Source organism: Anomaloglossus baeobatrachus, unplaced genomic scaffold (assembly GCF_048569485.1).
Source record: "Anomaloglossus baeobatrachus isolate aAnoBae1 unplaced genomic scaffold, aAnoBae1.hap1 Scaffold_485, whole genome shotgun sequence".
In the NCBI taxonomy this organism is placed as follows: Eukaryota; Metazoa; Chordata; class Amphibia; order Anura; family Aromobatidae; genus Anomaloglossus; species Anomaloglossus baeobatrachus.
Genome location: NW_027444198.1, coordinates 28,163 through 46,054, shown reverse-complemented (window position 1 = coordinate 46,054; position 17,892 = coordinate 28,163). Strand labels below are relative to the sequence as shown.

General features: G+C 47.0%; 1 pseudogene; it reads left to right on the top strand.

Annotated features, from left to right (window-relative positions):
• The first annotated feature begins 17,067 nt into the window (after nt 1-17,067).
• Nucleotides 17,068-17,274, top strand: LOC142281802 (U2 spliceosomal RNA; annotated as a pseudogene).
• Nucleotides 17,275-17,892: the final 618 nt, after the last annotated feature.

Sequence of the window (17,892 nt, the reverse complement as noted above, 5' to 3'; positions counted from 1 at the left end):
TCCCCAGGATGACACCGGGGTAGGTAGCAAAGTCTTTCCTGATCCCAGCTCTGTTCATCTTGGCTTCTTTTAAAAACACAGCAAGCAAGGGTTACTCCAAGCGGAGTCTCCCTTTTTTCCAAAAATTGGGCCCCACACACACCCACCCCTTCAGTGGCAGCAGTTGTGCCCCAGTTGTACACTTCACAGCTACATTTGCATCAAGCACATTCAAAAATACGCTATTCTTAACCGTCCCCAGGATGACACCGGGGTAGGTAGCAAAGTCTTTCCTGATCCCAGCTCTGTTCATCTTGGCTTCTTTTAAAAACACAGCAAGCAAGGGTTACTCCAAGCGGAGTCTCCCTTTTTTCCAAAAATTGGGCCACACAGACACCCACCCCATCAGTGGCAGCACTTGGGCCCTAGTTGCAAACAGGATGTTTTGATTTGCATCAAGCACATTCAAAAATACGCCATAATTAACCGTCCCCAGGATGACACCGGGGTAGGTAGCAAAGTCTTTCCTGATCCCAGCTCTGTTCATCTTGGCTTCTTTTAAAAACACAGCAAGCAAGGGTTACTCCAAGCGGAGTCTCCCTTTTTTCCAAAAATTGGGCCACACAGACACCCACCCCATCAGTGGCAGCACTTGGGCCCTAGTTGCAAACAGGATGTTTTGATTTGCATCAAGCACATTCAAAAATACGCCATAATTAACCGTCCCCAGGATGACACCGGGGTAGGTAGCAAAGTCTTTCCTGATCCCAGCTCTGTTCATCTTGGCTTCTTTTAAAAACACAGCAAGCAAGGGTTACTCCAAGCGGAGTCTCCCTTTTTTCCAAAAATTGGGCCCCACACACACCCACCCCTTCAGTGGCAGCAGTTGTGCCCCAGTTGTACACTTCACAGCTACATTTGCATCAAGCACATTCAAAAATACGCTATTCTTAACCGTCCCCAGGATGACACCGGGGTAGGTAGCAAAGTCTTTCCTGATCCCAGCTCTGTTCATCTTGGCTTCTTTTAAAAACACAGCAAGCAAGGGTTACTCCAAGCGGAGTCTCCCTTTTTTCCAAAAATTGGGCCACACAGACACCCACCTCATCAGTGGCAGCACTTGGGCCCTAGTTGCAAACAGGATGTTTTGATTTGCATCAAGCACATTCAAAAATACGCCATAATTAACCGTCCCCAGGATGACACCGGGGTAGGTAGCAAAGTCTTTCCTGATCCCAGCTCTGTTCATCTTGGCTTCTTTTAAAAACACAGCAAGCAAGGGTTACTCCAAGCGGAGTCTCCCTTTTTTCCAAAAATTGGGCCACACAGACACCCACCCCATCAGTGGCAGCACTTGGGCCCTAGTTGCAAACAGGATGTTTTGATTTGCATCAAGCACATTCAAAAATACGCCATAATTAACCGTCCCCAGGATGACACCGGGGTAGGTAGCAAAGTCTTTCCTGATCCCAGCTCTGTTCATCTTGGCTTCTTTTAAAAACACAGCAAGCAAGGGTTACTCCAAGCGGAGTCTCCCTTTTTTCCAAAAATTGGGCCACACAGACACCCACCCCATCAGTGGCAGCACTTGGGCCCTAGTTGCAAACAGGATGTTTTGATTTGCATCAAGCACATTCAAAAATACGCCATAATTAACCGTCCCCAGGATGACACCGGGGTAGGTAGCAAAGTCTTTCCTGATCCCAGCTCTGTTCATCTTGGCTTCTTTTAAAAACACAGCAAGCAAGGGTTACTCCAAGCGGAGTCTCCCTTTTTTCCAAAAATTGGGCCCCACACACACCCACCCCTTCAGTGGCAGCAGTTGTGCCCCAGTTGTACACTTCACAGCTACATTTGCATCAAGCACATTCAAAAATACGCTATTCTTAACCGTCCCCAGGATGACACCGGGGTAGGTAGCAAAGTCTTTCCTGATCCCAGCTCTGTTCATCTTGGCTTCTTTTAAAAACACAGCAAGCAAGGGTTACTCCAAGCGGAGTCTCCCTTTTTTCCAAAAATTGGGCCACACAGACACCCACCTCATCAGTGGCAGCACTTGGGCCCTAGTTGCAAACAGGATGTTTTGATTTGCATCAAGCACATTCAAAAATACGCCATAATTAACCGTCCCCAGGATGACACCGGGGTAGGTAGCAAAGTCTTTCCTGATCCCAGCTCTGTTCATCTTGGCTTCTTTTAAAAACACAGCAAGCAAGGGTTACTCCAAGCGGAGTCTCCCTTTTTTCCAAAAATTGGGCCACACAGACACCCACCCCATCAGTGGCAGCACTTGGGCCCTAGTTGCAAACAGGATGTTTTGATTTGCATCAAGCACATTAAAAAATACGCCATAATTAACCGTCCCCAGGATGACACCGGGGTAGGTAGCAAAGTCTTTCCTGATCCCAGCTCTGTTCATCTTGGCTTCTTTTAAAAACACAGCAAGCAAGGGTTACTCCAAGCGGAGTCTCCCTTTTTTCCAAAAATTGGGCCCCACACACACCCACCCCTTCAGTGGCAGCAGTTGTGCCCCAGTTGTACACTTCACAGCTACATTTGCATCAAGCACATTCAAAAATACGCTATTCTTAACCGTCCCCAGGATGACACCGGGGTAGGTAGCAAAGTCTTTCCTGATCCCAGCTCTGTTCATCTTGGCTTCTTTTAAAAACACAGCAAGCAAGGGTTACTCCAAGCGGAGTCTCCCTTTTTTCCAAAAATTGGGCCACACAGACACCCACCCCATCAGTGGCAGCACTTGGGCCCTAGTTGCAAACAGGATGTTTTGATTTGCATCAAGCACATTCAAAAATACGCCATAATTAACCGTCCCCAGGATGACACCGGGGTAGGTAGCAAAGTCTTTCCTGATCCCAGCTCTGTTCATCTTGGCTTCTTTTAAAAACACAGCAAGCAAGGGTTACTCCAAGCGGAGTCTCCCTTTTTTCCAAAAATTGGGCCCCACACACACCCACCCCTTCAGTGGCAGCAGTTGTGCCCCAGTTGTACACTTCACAGCTACATTTGCATCAAGCACATTCAAAAATACGCTATTCTTAACCGTCCCCAGGATGACACCGGGGTAGGTATGTCCAGGAGTAGAGATGAGCGAACCGGTCCCGGTTCGGCTCGAGGTCGGTTCGCCGAACGGAGCTCCCGTTCGAGTTCGGCTCGTCGAACGTTCGACGAACCGAACTCGAGCCAATAGGAAACAATGGCAGGCAATCACAAACACAGTAAAACACCTAGAAAACACCCTCAAAGGTGTCCAAAAGGTGACAAACAACTCACAACACAACACAAACACATGGGAAAGTGACAAGGACATATACTCATGCGAAAACAAAACAGCTGGACAAGGAAAAAGAGGAGGACACACAGATATAGGCATGGCACGCCATTCTAAAATCATGTAAAACACCGCAAGGTGACTCCAAGAGGAGTCTCCCTTTTTTCCAAAAATTGGGCCCCACACACACCCACCCCTTCAGTGGCAGCAGTTGTGCCCCAGTTGTACACTTCACAGCTACATTTGCATCAAGCACATTCAAAAATACGCTATTCTTAACCGTCCCCAGGATGACACCGGGGTAGGTAGCAAAGTCTTTCCTGATCCCAGCTCTGTTCATCTTGGCTTATTTTAAAAACACAGCAACCAAGGGTTACTCCAAGCGGAGTCTCCCTTTTTTCCAAAAATTGGGCCACACAGACACCCACCCCATCAGTGGCAGCACTTGGGCCCTAGTTGCAAACAGGATGTTTTGATTTGCATCAAGCAAAATCAAAAATACGCCATAATTAACCGTCCCCAGGATGACACCGGGGTAGGTAGCAAAGTCTTTCCTGATCCCAGCTCTGTTCATCTTGGCTTCTTTTAAAAACACAGCAAGCAAGGGTTACTCCAAGCGGAGTCTCCCTTTTTTCCAAAAATTGGGCCACACAGACACCCACCCCATCAGTACTTTACCCTCCACACCAGTCCCAAGCTGGAAGCACTGCAGCACTGCCTCGGCGAAGCGGCAACAGGCTGTGCTGCAGCTAATCTGCATAGGTGACAAACCCCACAATGCAGAAGAGGTGTGGACAGCTCTAAAACAGCATGCAGATCACTGGCTCACACCTCTGAACCTAAAGCCAGGAAAGGTTGTGTGTGACAATGGCCGGAACCTGGTGGCGGCTTTGAGGCGAGGCCAGCTGACACATGTTCCATGCGTGGCCCATGTGCTCAACCTCGTGGTTCAGCGGTTTCTAAACTCATACCCAGAGCTGTCTGATCTGCTGGTAAAAGTTCGCCGCCTGTCTGCACATTTTCGAAAGTCACCTACTGCTTCAGCCGGCCTTGCCGGCTTTCAGCGTCATTTGCATCTTCCGGCTCACAGACTGGTGTGTGATGTCCCCACGCATTGCTGATATGTGCCCGTTCAAGTGTCTCGGGAATTTTCAACAGATCCGTCCGAAGGTGGATGGCCCCTTATTATGTCACGAGGATGGGTCCTTTTTATCGAGATACCAATTTGTGAGTGTTTTTAGGGCATGTTTGAAGTCGTTGGGGTTAGATCCGAAGTCTTTCGGATTGGGGCAGCGAAGGAGGCCTCTATATGCGGCCTACCGGAGGAGACAGTTAAGCAGATTGGTAGGTGGAAGTCGCAGCGCTTTAAGTCGTATGTACGTCCCCAGGTGGTTGTTGGCAATTGAGGGGAAAAGGGGGGGGTATTAGGGTAGCAATGGGGGGGTGAGAGTGTGTGTTTTTTGTCAATTTGGTTTGGTGAGGCAATAAAATGGTGTCGTCTGTACATTTTGTATTGCAGAAGCACCCCCCCTTCCTTCCCTGGTCTGGATCCTTGGCCACTCTTATGTGTATTGGGGAGCCCGACGAGCGGACGCGAGATGGAACGGGAGACAGCTAGGTTTTGAGAAGGACCTGGCTCTCGTGCGATGGCTCGGTGTTCGGGGGTTAGGGTGGAACAGGGTGTTGCAGGAGGTGCATAGATACGCCCGGTTGGACAGACCTCCTGACATCTTAGTGTTGCATGCCGGGGGGAATGATTTGGGTGGGCGTCCTTTTCGAATCTTGATAACGGACATCAAACATGATTTGTTACGGTTATGGGTGTCGTTTCCAGGTCTAACGATAGTCTGGTCGGAGATAGTAGCGAGAAAGAGTTGGCAGAAAGCGCGGTCAGTTGACAGGTTGAACAAGGCGCGGGCGAAGGTTAATAGGGCGATCTCGAAGTTTGTTAGTCGGAACGGGGGTATAGCAATACGGCATGTTGAGTTGGAAAGGACGGAAGAGGAATTTTGGTTGGCTGACGGGGTACACCTTAATGCGGTGGGAACTGACTTATGGGCTCTTGGCTTGCAGGGAGGTATTGAGAGGGCCCTTTGCTTGCGGGGGGTCTCAGGCACTTGAAGGGTTTCAAGGTGCCTTCGTTGTGGTGTTGTTTATTGGTGGGTCCTTGAAGTTGGTTTAAAATTGGTTCGGGGATTCATCCGGGTATGGATCCCCTCATTGGCAGAATTGATGGTCCCCTAGTGATTTTGGGGGGGAACCCCGACGGGGTATGTCGGGGCCCCTGGGGGTGTGGTTGGGGTTGACGGAGGATTAACCCTAACCATTTGGTGCTACTGAGTCAGTGTGGGTAACGGCTGGGAGCAAGTTGAGGTTTTTTATTGCTCGGTTATGGGAATCACCAGGGTTTTGGTAGCTTCAAGGACCTTACCACATTGCAAATTTTATTGGTTATGTATTCTTGTTAATAAAATGGCTGCTATGGCCAAAATTATCCAAAGATAAATTTGTGTCTGTGTAATTACTTTTAAATAAGAAATGGGAATGGAGGTGTGGGGTATGAAAGGAAGACCGGAGTCAACAATTCCAGGGTCAAGCATGTTTATTTGCGTAAGCTTCGTTCCAGGGTAGAAAGGGTAAGAGTGCCTTTCAGAATTCGAAGTGGTCGGACTGTACGGACCACCAAGAACTGCAGGAGAGCTTGAACATCTTCCCATGGATGTGCGACATCCTCCCTCATCAGTTACGTAGGTAAGCAGGTTCTCAGCATTGCAGCCCATTTGTTGTCTTAAGTTAGTTAAGCGGGGTTAACTAACCTGTCAGTTCAGCCTCAGGTCTAAAGCAGAGGCCTGGACTCCACTCCTTACTCCTCACTCCACAACTCTCCTTAAAAACAACTGACTCCTTTTTCCTGCCCCGGGGTCTCCAGACCCTTAGGTGGGCGTTTCCTTCCGTCTGGTCCTGCCCACTGGTGTGCCTGTCTTTCCCTGGGGGAGGTGACTAGGGTTTTCTGGTTGGCTTTGTGTGACTTAGGTGAGGGAAGTTGTTATGCGGGGGCCTATGTGTGACTACCTGCAGTGTCAGGGCGTCACATATGTATGTGTGTATGTCTGCTAAAGGAATCCGCACCGTCATATTTACAAACACAAAATTTTGACTCTATGCACAGAAGAGAGTCATGCTATTTACATGATTTGTGTTTTTTTACCTTTTAAAACTATCATTAAATGTTAAGTTTTAGTTAGGGATTTATGCTTCTGTCTGTCTCTCTCCCAGTCTCTGTCATCTGTCTGTCTCTGTGTGTCTCTATCTCTATCCATGTCTCTCTGTCTCTCTATCTCTGTCTGTCTCTCTGTGTCTGTCTGTCTTTCTCTCTTTGTGGCTGTCTGTTTCTATGTCTGTCTGTCTCTTTTCCAGGTCTGTCTCTTTTCCAGGTCTGTCTCTTTCCCTGTCTGTCTGTCTCTTCCCCTGTCTGTCTCTTCCCCTGTCTGTCTCTTCCCCTGTCTGTCTCTGTATTTCTTTGTCTGTCTCTGTCTGTCTCTTCCCCTGTCTGTCTCTTTCCCTGTCTCTCTCTGCCTGTCTCTCTTTGTCTCTCTCTGTCTGACTCATTCCCCGTTTGTCTCTTTCCCTGTCTATCTCTGTATTTCTTTGTCTGTCTCTATCTGTCTGTCTCTCTCTGTCTGTCTCTTCCCCTGTCTGTCTGTTTCCCTGTCGGTCTGCCTTTTCTCCTGCCTGTCTCTGTATGTTTGTCTTTGTCTGTTTCCCTATCTGCCTCTGTCTCTTTCTCTGTCTCTGTCTGTCTGCCTTTTTTCCCTGTCTATCTCTGTCTGTCTCTTTCCCTGTCTGCCTCTGTCTGTTTGTCTCTGTCTCTTTCCCTGTCTGTCTATGCCTATCTGTCTCTGTCTGTTTGTCTCTCAGTCTGTGTCTGTCTCTCTCTATCTGTCTCCCCACTGACATCATATTATCTCACACATAAGCTTCTTATACTATGAATGTCCTTTGTTCCTATAGCAACCAATCACAGCTGCTATTAATAACTTGCAGCTCCCACCTCCATTCAGTTTAATGGAGGCAGGTTTTTTGGAGAGTAACTGTAAAGGTTAAATATTCCTGTTAAAACATAGTCTACAACGTTCCCTGAGTCACATGAGGTGTCTGCAAAATTTTGTGTTTGTAAATATGACGGTGCGGATTCCTTTAGCAGACATACACACATACATATGTGACGCCCTGACACTGCAGATAGTCACACATAGGCCCCCGCATAACAACTTCCCTCACCTAAGTCACACAAAGCCAACCAGAAAACCCTAGTCACCTCCCCTAGGGAAAGACAGGCACACCAGTGGGCAGGACCAGACGGAAGGAAACGCCCACCTAGGGGTCTGGAGACCCCGGGGCAGGAAAAAGGAGTCAGTTGTTTTTAAGGAGAGTTGTGGAGTGAGGAGTAAGGAGTGGAGTCCAGGCCTCTGCTTTAGACCTGAGGCTGAACTGACAGGTTAGTTAACCCCGCTTAACTAACTTAAGACAACAAATGGGCTGCAATGCTGAGAACCTGCTTACCTACGTAACTGATGAGGGAGGATGTCGCAAATCCATGGGAAGATGTTCAAGCTCTCCTGCAGTTCTTGGTGGTCCGTACAGTCTGACCACTTCGAATTCTGAAAGGCACTCTTACCCTTTCTACCCTGGAACGAAGCTTACGCAAATAAACATGCTTGACCCTGGAATTGTTGACTCCGGTCTTCCTTTCATACCCCACACCTCCATTCCCATTTCTTATTTAAAAGTAATTACACAGACACAAATTTATCTTTGGATAATTTTGGCCATAGCAGCCATTTTATTAACAAGAATACATAACCAATTAAATTTGCAATGTGGTAAGGTCCTTGAAGCTACCAAAACCCTGGTGATTCCCATAACCGAGCAATAAAAAACCTCAACTTGCTCCCAGCCGTTACCCACACTGGCTCAGGAGCACCAAATTATAAGGGTTAATCCTCCGTCAACCCCAACCACACCCCCAGGGGCCCCGACATACCCCGTCGGGGTTCCCCCCCAAAATCACCAGGGGACCATCAATTCTGCCAATGAGGGGATCCATACCCGGATGAATCCCCGAACCAATTTTAAACCAACTTCAAGGACCCACCAATAAACAACACCACAACGAAGGCACCTTGAAACCCTTCAAGTGCCTGAGACCCCCCGCAAGCAAAGGGCCCTCTCAATACCTCCCTGCAAGCCAAGAGCCCATAAGTCAGTTCCCACCGCATTAAGGTGTACCCCGTCAGCCAACCAAAATTCCTCTTCCGTCCTTTCCAACTCAACATGCCGTATTGCTATACCCCCGTTCCGACTAACAAACTTCGAGATCGCCCTATTAACCTTCGCCCGCGCCTTGTTCAACCTGTCAACTGACCGCGCTTTCTGCCAACTCTTTCTCGCTACTATCTCTGACCAGACTATCGTTAGACCTGGAAACGACGCCCATAACCGTAACAAATCATGTTTGATGTCCTTTATCAAGATTCGAAAAGGACGCCCACCCAAATCATTCCCCCCGGCATGCAACACTAAGATGTCAGGAGGTCTGTCCAACCGGGCGTATCTATGCACCTCCTGCACCCTAACCCCCGAACACCGAGCCATCGCACGAGAGCCAGGTCCTTCTCAAAACCTAGCTGTCTCCAGTTCCATCTCGCGTCCGCTCGTCGGGCTCCCCAATACACATAAGAGTGGCCAAGGATCCAGACCAGGGAAGGAAGGGGGGGTGCTTCTGCAATACAAAATGTACAGACGACACCATTTTATTGCCTCACCAAACCAAATTGACAAAAAACACACACTCTCACCCCCCCCATTGCTACCCTAATACCCTAATACCCCCCCCTTTTCCCCTCAATTGCCAACAACCACCTGGGGACGTACATACGACTTAAAGCGCTGCGACTTCCACCTACCAATCTGCTTAACTGTCTCCTCCGGTAGGCCGCATATAGAGGCCTCCGTCGCTGCCCCAATCCGAAAGACTTCGGATCTAACCCCAACGACTTCAAACATGCCCTAAAAACACTCACAAATTGGTATCTCGATAAAAAGATATATGTAATAAGGGGCCATCCACCTTCGGACGGATCTGTTGAAAATTCCCGAGACACTTGAACGGGCACATATCAGATGCCACAACCATCCCCAAACGGACTAGTCTACCCACACCTCTCTGATCAGTTTTCGATTTCCTAATCCAAAATTCAACTCCGTTTTCCACTGACATAATGTCACCCCAATCCAAGCCCCCGGGGAACGCCTTACTGGGCGATACCAACTCCCCAACCCGCAGGGCTCCAAAAAACGCCAAAGAAAAGGCTAACTTAAACAAACTCACCTCAAACGGAGATAGACAAACCCCCCACAACGCCCTACCCAGCCGGGTAGGGACCCAGCCCAGCCCAGCTGGGACCCAGTTTGAGCGAGGAACGGAACAAGTCCTTCCCACACCAAGGTTTGCAGGCCCTACCTCAGTCAGGGTTTCACCCACACTCTACAGCTCCGGAATGTCATGCTCTTCAGCCTCCTCCTCCTCCTGCGCATCCTCATCCACTTTACCCTCCACACCAGTCCCAAGCTGGAAGCACTGCAGCACTGCCTCGGCGAAGCGGCAACAGGCTGTGCTGCAGCTAATCTGCATAGGTGACAAACCCCACAATGCAGAAGAGGTGTGGACAGCTCTAAAACAGCATGCAGATCACTGGCTCACACCTCTGAACCTAAAGCCAGGAAAGGTTGTGTGTGACAATGGCCGGAACCTGGTGGCGGCTTTGAGGCGAGGCCAGCTGACACATGTTCCATGCGTGGCCCATGTGCTCAACCTCGTGGTTCAGCGGTTTCTAAACTCATACCCAGAGCTGTCTGATCTGCTGGTAAAAGTTCGCCGCCTGTCTGCACATTTTCGAAAGTCACCTACTGCTTCAGCCGGCCTTGCCGGCTTTCAGCGTCATTTGCATCTTCCGGCTCACAGACTGGTGTGTGATGTCCCCACGCATTGGAATTCAACTCTGCACATGTTGATCAGGATATGTGAGCAGAAGAGGGCAGTTGTTGAGTACCTGCATCACCTAAGCCATCGGGAAATGGGTCAAACTCCACACATAACACCTGAGGAGTGGAGATGGATGTCCGACCTATGTACCATCCTCCAAAACTTTGAGGACTCCACCAAGATGGTGAGCGGCGATGACGCCATTATTAGCGTCACCATACCGCTTCTCTGCCTTCTAAAACGGTCTCTGCTCAAAACCAAACATGATGCATTGCAGGCGGAACACGATGAGTTGGAGCAAGAAACAGTAGTGGGTGTGGGTGATAACACACAGCCCAGCCTCGTCTCATCACAACGTGCAGTGGAGGACTATGACGAGGAGGAAGATGAAGACATGGAGCAACTCTCCGACCAAATTGAGGATATGACATGCATACCAGTCATATGCTCAGTTCAGCGTGGCTGGCCAGAGGACAGGGTAGATGAGGAGGAGGAGGAGGAGAAGGAGGAGGACAGCATGTTCAGTCATCGTGTTGGTCTGGATATTGAAGTGATGGCTGTTAAGAGTCTGGCGCACATGGATGACTTTATGGTAAGCTGCCTGTCTCGTGACCCTCGCGTTAAGAACATCTTGGCCGACAATCATTACTGGTTGGTAACACTGTTAGACCCACGCTACAAGGAGAACTTTATGTCTCTTATTCCCGAGGCGGAGAGGTCAGCCAAAATGCAGCAGTTCTGGAAGGCCATAGTCACGGAAGTAGGCAAAGCATTCCCTTCACAAAACGCTAGCGTCATAATTGTAACACTATTAGTTAAAAGAAAGGGATAAACTGTAAAAAAAACAAAATAAGGCATAACTTTTTTTTAACATCAATTTTTTTTTTTTAGATTTAACCAAAGAATGTGCACATTTGTTATAATAAACAAGTGAAAAATGTTGAAAATCAGTCATCCAAAGGTGTGTGAAAAAAAAATATATATATGGTACCAATAAAAATGTCACTTTGTCCTGCAAAGAATGCAGCCCCCCACATTATTTTTTTCCTCTGTGCGGCCCATACACCCAGCCGAGTTTGAGACCCCCTGCCTTACACTATATAGATATCATGTTCATTCCCCATCTATCTTGCTCAGGAGAGCATCTCCCTCCCCCGGCACCAAGAGCAGCTCATACTGAATTGTTACAATGACTACATTGACACCCCCATACTTTGCACTGACGAGGGGCAAGCACCCCGAAACACCGTGTCTGCAAATTGGGATTCTGATCTGGCTTATATATCCTGAGTCATATTGCAATGGATTGTTGAAAATCCACTTGTGACTTTTAGGATCGCTACTTCCAATAGGTGGCGCTGTGCTAGAGTTTGTCTCCTTTACTGGAGAGACAATTTGTACATTGACTAGTAACACTGCACACAGAAATGCACCTTAATATTCCACTGTTAACCCTTTCCTCCCAGCAGTAACACACAACTCCTCACCTTGATATCATGGTGATTTATGGTCAGAATGACTTCAATGCGATCAGTGATTTCTATTCTAGCTCTGCTCACATAGATTTTATATCCACACTCAACTATAGGCCGTTCTTCATATTTTGGGGGTTTTTAGTCAGATATACTAGTTTGTGCCTGTATAGTATTGGTGTAGATGGGAGTGTAGGGCATGGGTTACATGGCACTGTGGTGGGATACTGATGGGAGGTATTGGTGCTGTGTTTGAGGCTTCTACTGGGTATTTTCCTACAAATACTGGAACAGCTCACTGCTTAGAATGATCCTTCCCAGCTCTATAATATATTATATATACCCCACAATGCAGGCTCACACACACATTTGTCTCAAGTGTGTTGTAGGGACACAGATACAGTCTTGGTCATGTGACTAAAGGCTACTTTACACACTGCGATATCGGTCCTGATATCGCTAGTGTGGGTACCCGCCCCCATCTGTTGCGCGACACGGGCAAATTGCTGCCCATGCTGCACAACACCGAACAGAACCAGTCACACATACTTACCTGCCCGGCGACGTCGCTGTGACCGGCGAACCGCCTCCTTTCTAAGGGGGCGGTTCGTGCGGCGTCACAGCAACGTCACTGAGCGACCGCCCAATAGCAGTGGAGGGGCGGAGATGAGTGGCCGGAACATCCCGCCCACCTCCTTCCTTCCTCATAGCGGCTTTGAGGCAGGTAAGGAGAGGTTCCTCGTTTCTGCGGTGTCACACGGAGCAATGTGTGCTGCCGCAGGAGCGACGAACTACATCGTTACTGCTGCAGTAACGATAATCGAGAATGGAGACCCATGTCACCGATGAGCGATTTTGCACGTTTTTGCAACGATGCAAAATCGCTCATCGGTGTCACACGCAGCAACATCGCTAATGCGGCCGGATGTGCGTCACAAATTCCGTGACCCCAACGACTCCGCATTAGCGATGTCGCAGCGTGTAAAGCCCCCTTTAGTGGGAGTGGTGTACAGGGTCTTAGCAGTAAAGAGTATTCCATATTTCTGCCAGATACCCACAGAGATATTGAAATCTGAAAAAAGAGACTTCTGCTCATTGAAGGTAAGAACTGCTCACATAGCGTTCAACTCCACAGCAAACGTGTGCTCTAGCACTGGCATCTCAGCAGGGATATTCCCCTACTACACATGTGTGTCTGGGTCGCTGTGACAGTTTACAGGACATAACTCAGGGCACCTAGACAGAAGGCAGAGGGACTACTTTCTATTTCTGGTGTAGAGCTTAGTACAATATATATATATATACTATTACATGTGACACATGTACCTTGTATTACCATTATTCGCTGTATATGAACCCCTTTTCTCCGGGCATTATTTGTCTATAGCATTTTTCACGAACCTGAGGCAACTGAGAACCCTTCAGTGAAGGAATTCCACTAACCCTCACAATACCAACCAGGGGCCTCCCTGCAGTAACTCAGGTAGTTGTACCCATTCTCTTTCCGCATTCTATGTGTTCTTCTTCTTTCTTCTTTTTTTTCTTTTTTCTTCTTTTTATTTCTATCATGTAGTTCAGGGGTTTATAGATATATGTCCTGCATCTCATATTTCCTTTAGTGGTGCTTCTTACCCATTCTCATATCATTTACCCTAGTATTTCATGATCCTGAGGCGACTGAGAACCCTTTAATAAAGGAATCCTTTTTCACTTGAATTGTCAAGTGATACTTACCAGTGACTATCACGTAATGTTACAGGTAGTTGCATTTTCTTCCTCTTCTTTCTCTCCTTTCTTCTTTGTCACACGGTCCATTGTGTTATAGCCCACGTGTCATGATAACACTTGTACCATCTTTTCATTTAGATTCCACCTACAATTATTTACCGATTCCAGTTCTGAAATAGGCTTTCATCATCTACTCACTAGAATTCTCAAGTGCATAAGGTACTGAGACATATACATGTTCACACCATTATAAAGAACAAAGTATAAACATTGAGGTTTTTCTCACACCCATGTTCCTGTGTTCTTTGATATGATATGTGTTCATTTCCTTCACTATATAGGATTGCAAGTTTTCCATTTGTACCTTAATGGCAATGACGCTATACAATTGAACACATATCATCCTGTTATCCATATAGGTGTGTATTTACCTGCTTGACTATTTTTGGTTGTTTGATCCAGAATGTTTCTCCAGATAGGTCATGTGGAAATTTTCTTTCCTCAGTACAAATGTTTTCACTATGGCTTTGGAAAAATTTTTTGTATGTGCATCATGGTTATTTGACCCATTGTACTCTCAAGTAGCAATATATTGTACTGTTATGTTGTACTATGTACTAATTACGTGTTTATATGGTTTTGTAACCCTTTATGATCTTAGATAACTTTATCCTTGATAAAGACCTAAAAACAAGGTCGAAACGTTGGATGAATTATCCTTTTGCACAAATAAAGAATTTTCAGCATTCCAAGAGTTCTTTTCTTACGTTATTGATCACTATAGTGTGCCAGAGCTATTTCTATTGAATTGACTCTTATTTTTTCTGAGCACCTGCTATATACACAGTGAGCCAGACATATTCAAGTTTCATTCAGAAGGCAGAGGGAAGCCTTAGCAGCTGAGCCTATATCTTGGCTTGTGAGCATTAGAACAGGCCGGCGATTACAGGGTAACATGAAAAATGTCCAGCTTGCATTATGACTAGAACATGACAATATCCTTTTAAGTACTAACCTATGATGCGTTCCTAAGCAGTTGATGTTATATGTTCTACATTTCATTTTCTGCATACTTTACAAGTAGTAGAATTTGCTTTGATATAGGCAACTGGATTTTCACAATGAAAAGGCAAAGGATAACGCCCGAAAAAGACGCCATACATTATGTCAGTGCCATCACTGACAAACCTGGATTGACCATGAAATACATCAATCCCCTTAAAGGTGAGTTAAAACAAGTTTTAACTAAATTGCCTTAATATTGTCATGCATTAGAATGACTGTCTTAGGTAATGATAAATATTTTCTACAGGAAGAGGAGTGTTTGCTGAAACTGAAATCGAAAAAGGGAGTTTTGTTGCAGAATATCGAGGCGAGCTCACGTATGCACTTACGATGGTAGACAACTACTCGAGATTTATGGTTGTGGTACAAGTCAAAGATCTAATGGCCCATACTGCAGCGAAGGTCTTCCAAGCACACTTATGCAGACCTCATGGCTACTCAGAGAGAGTCCTCACAGATCAAGGCACTGCCTTTGAAGCGGAAATCTTCAAGGACTTCTGCAGCTTTTACCGATGCAGGAAGATGCGCACTACACCCTACCATGCTCAAACCAATGGTTATCAACCTGCTCAGGACTTTACCCCATATTCCAGATGTGGCCTTACAAGTGATTTATAGAGGGTTAACAATACGTTGGGATCACCGGATCTAATCTCCCTTTTTATACACCCTAAAATCTTGTTTGCTTTAGAATAAACAATAACATCATAAAGGTATAGCAGTACCGTTTCAAAGTTTCGGTGTCCCAAGCAGCATTCCATCAGCCTCTGGAAGGTTCCTGGCAAATTGCACAGCTCGAAGGGCATGCTTTTGAACTCGCAGAGACCCATAGGGGTGGCAAAGGCGGTCTTCTCCCGGTCTGCCTCAGCAACGGACACTTGCCAATAGCGACTAGTGAGATCAAGGGTAGAAAAATAATTTGCAGTTGTCAATGCAGCTAGCTATTCCTCAATACAGGGGAGTGGTGCTGTCCTTCTTCTTTAACAGGACCAACGGAGCTGCCCAGAGGCTACAACTGTCACGGATAACCCCAGCCTCCTTCATGTTGCTCAACATGTCCTTGGTACACTGGTAATGTGCAGGTAGTTTTGGCTTATATCTCTCTTTGATGGGTGGGTGTGCACTTGTGGGGATGTAGTGTTTGACCCCTTTTATTCTTCAAAAGTCTAGCGGATGTTTGCTGAAGACTTGCTCGTATTCTTGCACTAGCCTGTAGACCCCCTTCTTGTGATGTGAAGGTGTGGAGTCAGTGCCTACGTGTAATTCCTTACACCACTCCTCTGGCTGACTTGGTGAGCTGTCACTGAATGGGTGGGCTGAAGCAATGGTGGATGCTGCTGTTTGGATAGCATGTGTATCTACTGAGAACAGCTTATCAATGGTGGCAAATCGGAGCAGCTTAATCTCTTGCTCTCCGCAGTTCAACACTCTCATGGGCACTCTTCCCTTCCATATTAATGAATAAAACTATGATGTAAATAGCATATAGATACCCCACAAATGCAGATAAAAGTAGGTTATGGGAAAAGGGGGAAGAGAGAAACAGGAAAATAGTGGAATAAAGTATACCTTCCAGGTGGGAGAGGAAATGGCAGCACAGCCAGTGGAGGTGAAGCAAGGGGAGCCTGCAACTAAAGAGTTGAGAGCGTTATCACATGGTGACTGAGCCTGATTGTAACGGGAGCATAGAGGTGCCGATCCTGTCTTACCTGCGTTGGTGTAGAAGTGGGTGTCCTGTGGTGGAGTCAGCTGTGTGCAGTGGTGGCCGTGGGTTCTTTTATGTGCGACCGTAGTAATAGCTGCGCCCACTTCCTGTATGGGAGTGGAATGCAGTGAGGCTAATGGAACGCACGCCTGCGCATTTGTGTTTAACGTCGCGCATGTGCAGAACGGAGAAAAGGCTGCGCTCACTTCCTAATGAAAGGGAGTGAGACGCAGCTGGGAAGGGAAGGGAAAAGATTAGGGTTTGGGGATGATGAAAGGGCTTTCTACGGGCAAGGATGGCAAAGGGTGGCAGTGACGGAACGTCAGGCAGCCTGTCCTGTCCTGTCCTGTCCGTCCGTCTTTTTGTATCATGAATTGGAAAGACTGCAAGGGGGAGGGGAGGTGCTTGGAGGAGGAGGAGTTATTCAGATTAATTGCAGTGGGCGGCGGCTGCAAAAAGCATCATTCTTCTTGTTTTTGCTCTGCAAAACAGCCTTTTCAAGGGTTGGCTTGGGTGACAAAATGTCTTCTGTAGGCGTGGGTTTGTCTCCCTCTCCCTAAGATGTGTCCGGTATAGGCCAGGGTGCCACTCAAGGCCGTAACCAATTCGGGTTATAGCTTCTCGGCCTTTTGGCTAAGATCAAGTGTAGTTTCGGAGGACGCTACCTTGGTCGGTACTGGAAGGTGCCTGGGATTGCACGTCTGCCGGCCTTGAGGAAGTGTGTGCGCCTTCTGGTGACACATAGCCCTCTTGTGCCTGGACGGTTCCCAGGCAACGGGAGGCGATCACCTTTGTTATTTTGAAGTCCTACTGATAAACAGAAAAAAAAAAAAATTAAATCTGTTCTTATCAGTTTAATATCTGATACGTCCCCTCTCTGGGGACCATATATTAAATGGATTTTTAGAACAAGGAGATGGAAAAAATCTTGCTCTGTCCACTCCACGCATTGACCTGGTATTGCAGTACCTCCAGGACCGGTGCACCCCTTCTTAACCCAGTTTCCAAAAGCAGAACTCAATTCACCTGATTCAAATGAGCCCCATTAGTGAATTGAAAGAAAGCAAAAACTTTATATGCACCTCAATTTGGCCAATTCACTTTTCACACTTTCACCCTTTTTTTTATCTTTCACACCTTTTACTTGCTTTATTGATGCAAAAGCTGTGCCAAATAGCAAACTCATCTCCACTCAACTTGACCAACTCTGCTATGTCCCGTGCAGTATCTTATTCTCAGTCTTATCTAGATCATTTGCAATTGAATAGAATAGATCCCTTTTGGACACATTGGATTCAGCTGCTGCAGTGACTGCAGGTGTTAGAAGATGCAGACTTGGCATCAGGTGCTGTCTATCAGATTCCACTCCAATTAAAGCTTCCATTGTTTTTCGGTGTTTTCTTTGAGCAATGATGATGTCTTTAGTGATCTGTTGGCTCCCTCTCCTGGAGGAAGAGTTTGCTTGCTCTTGGACTTTCAAAAAGAGAGGTCATGATAGACATTTAGCTTCTGAGCCCAATTGGGGACAGTCATGGGTGATGAATGTTTTGCAACCTGCTGCGAAGCCTGATACCGCAATATAAGGAACGTCAAATACTAAGAATGGGCG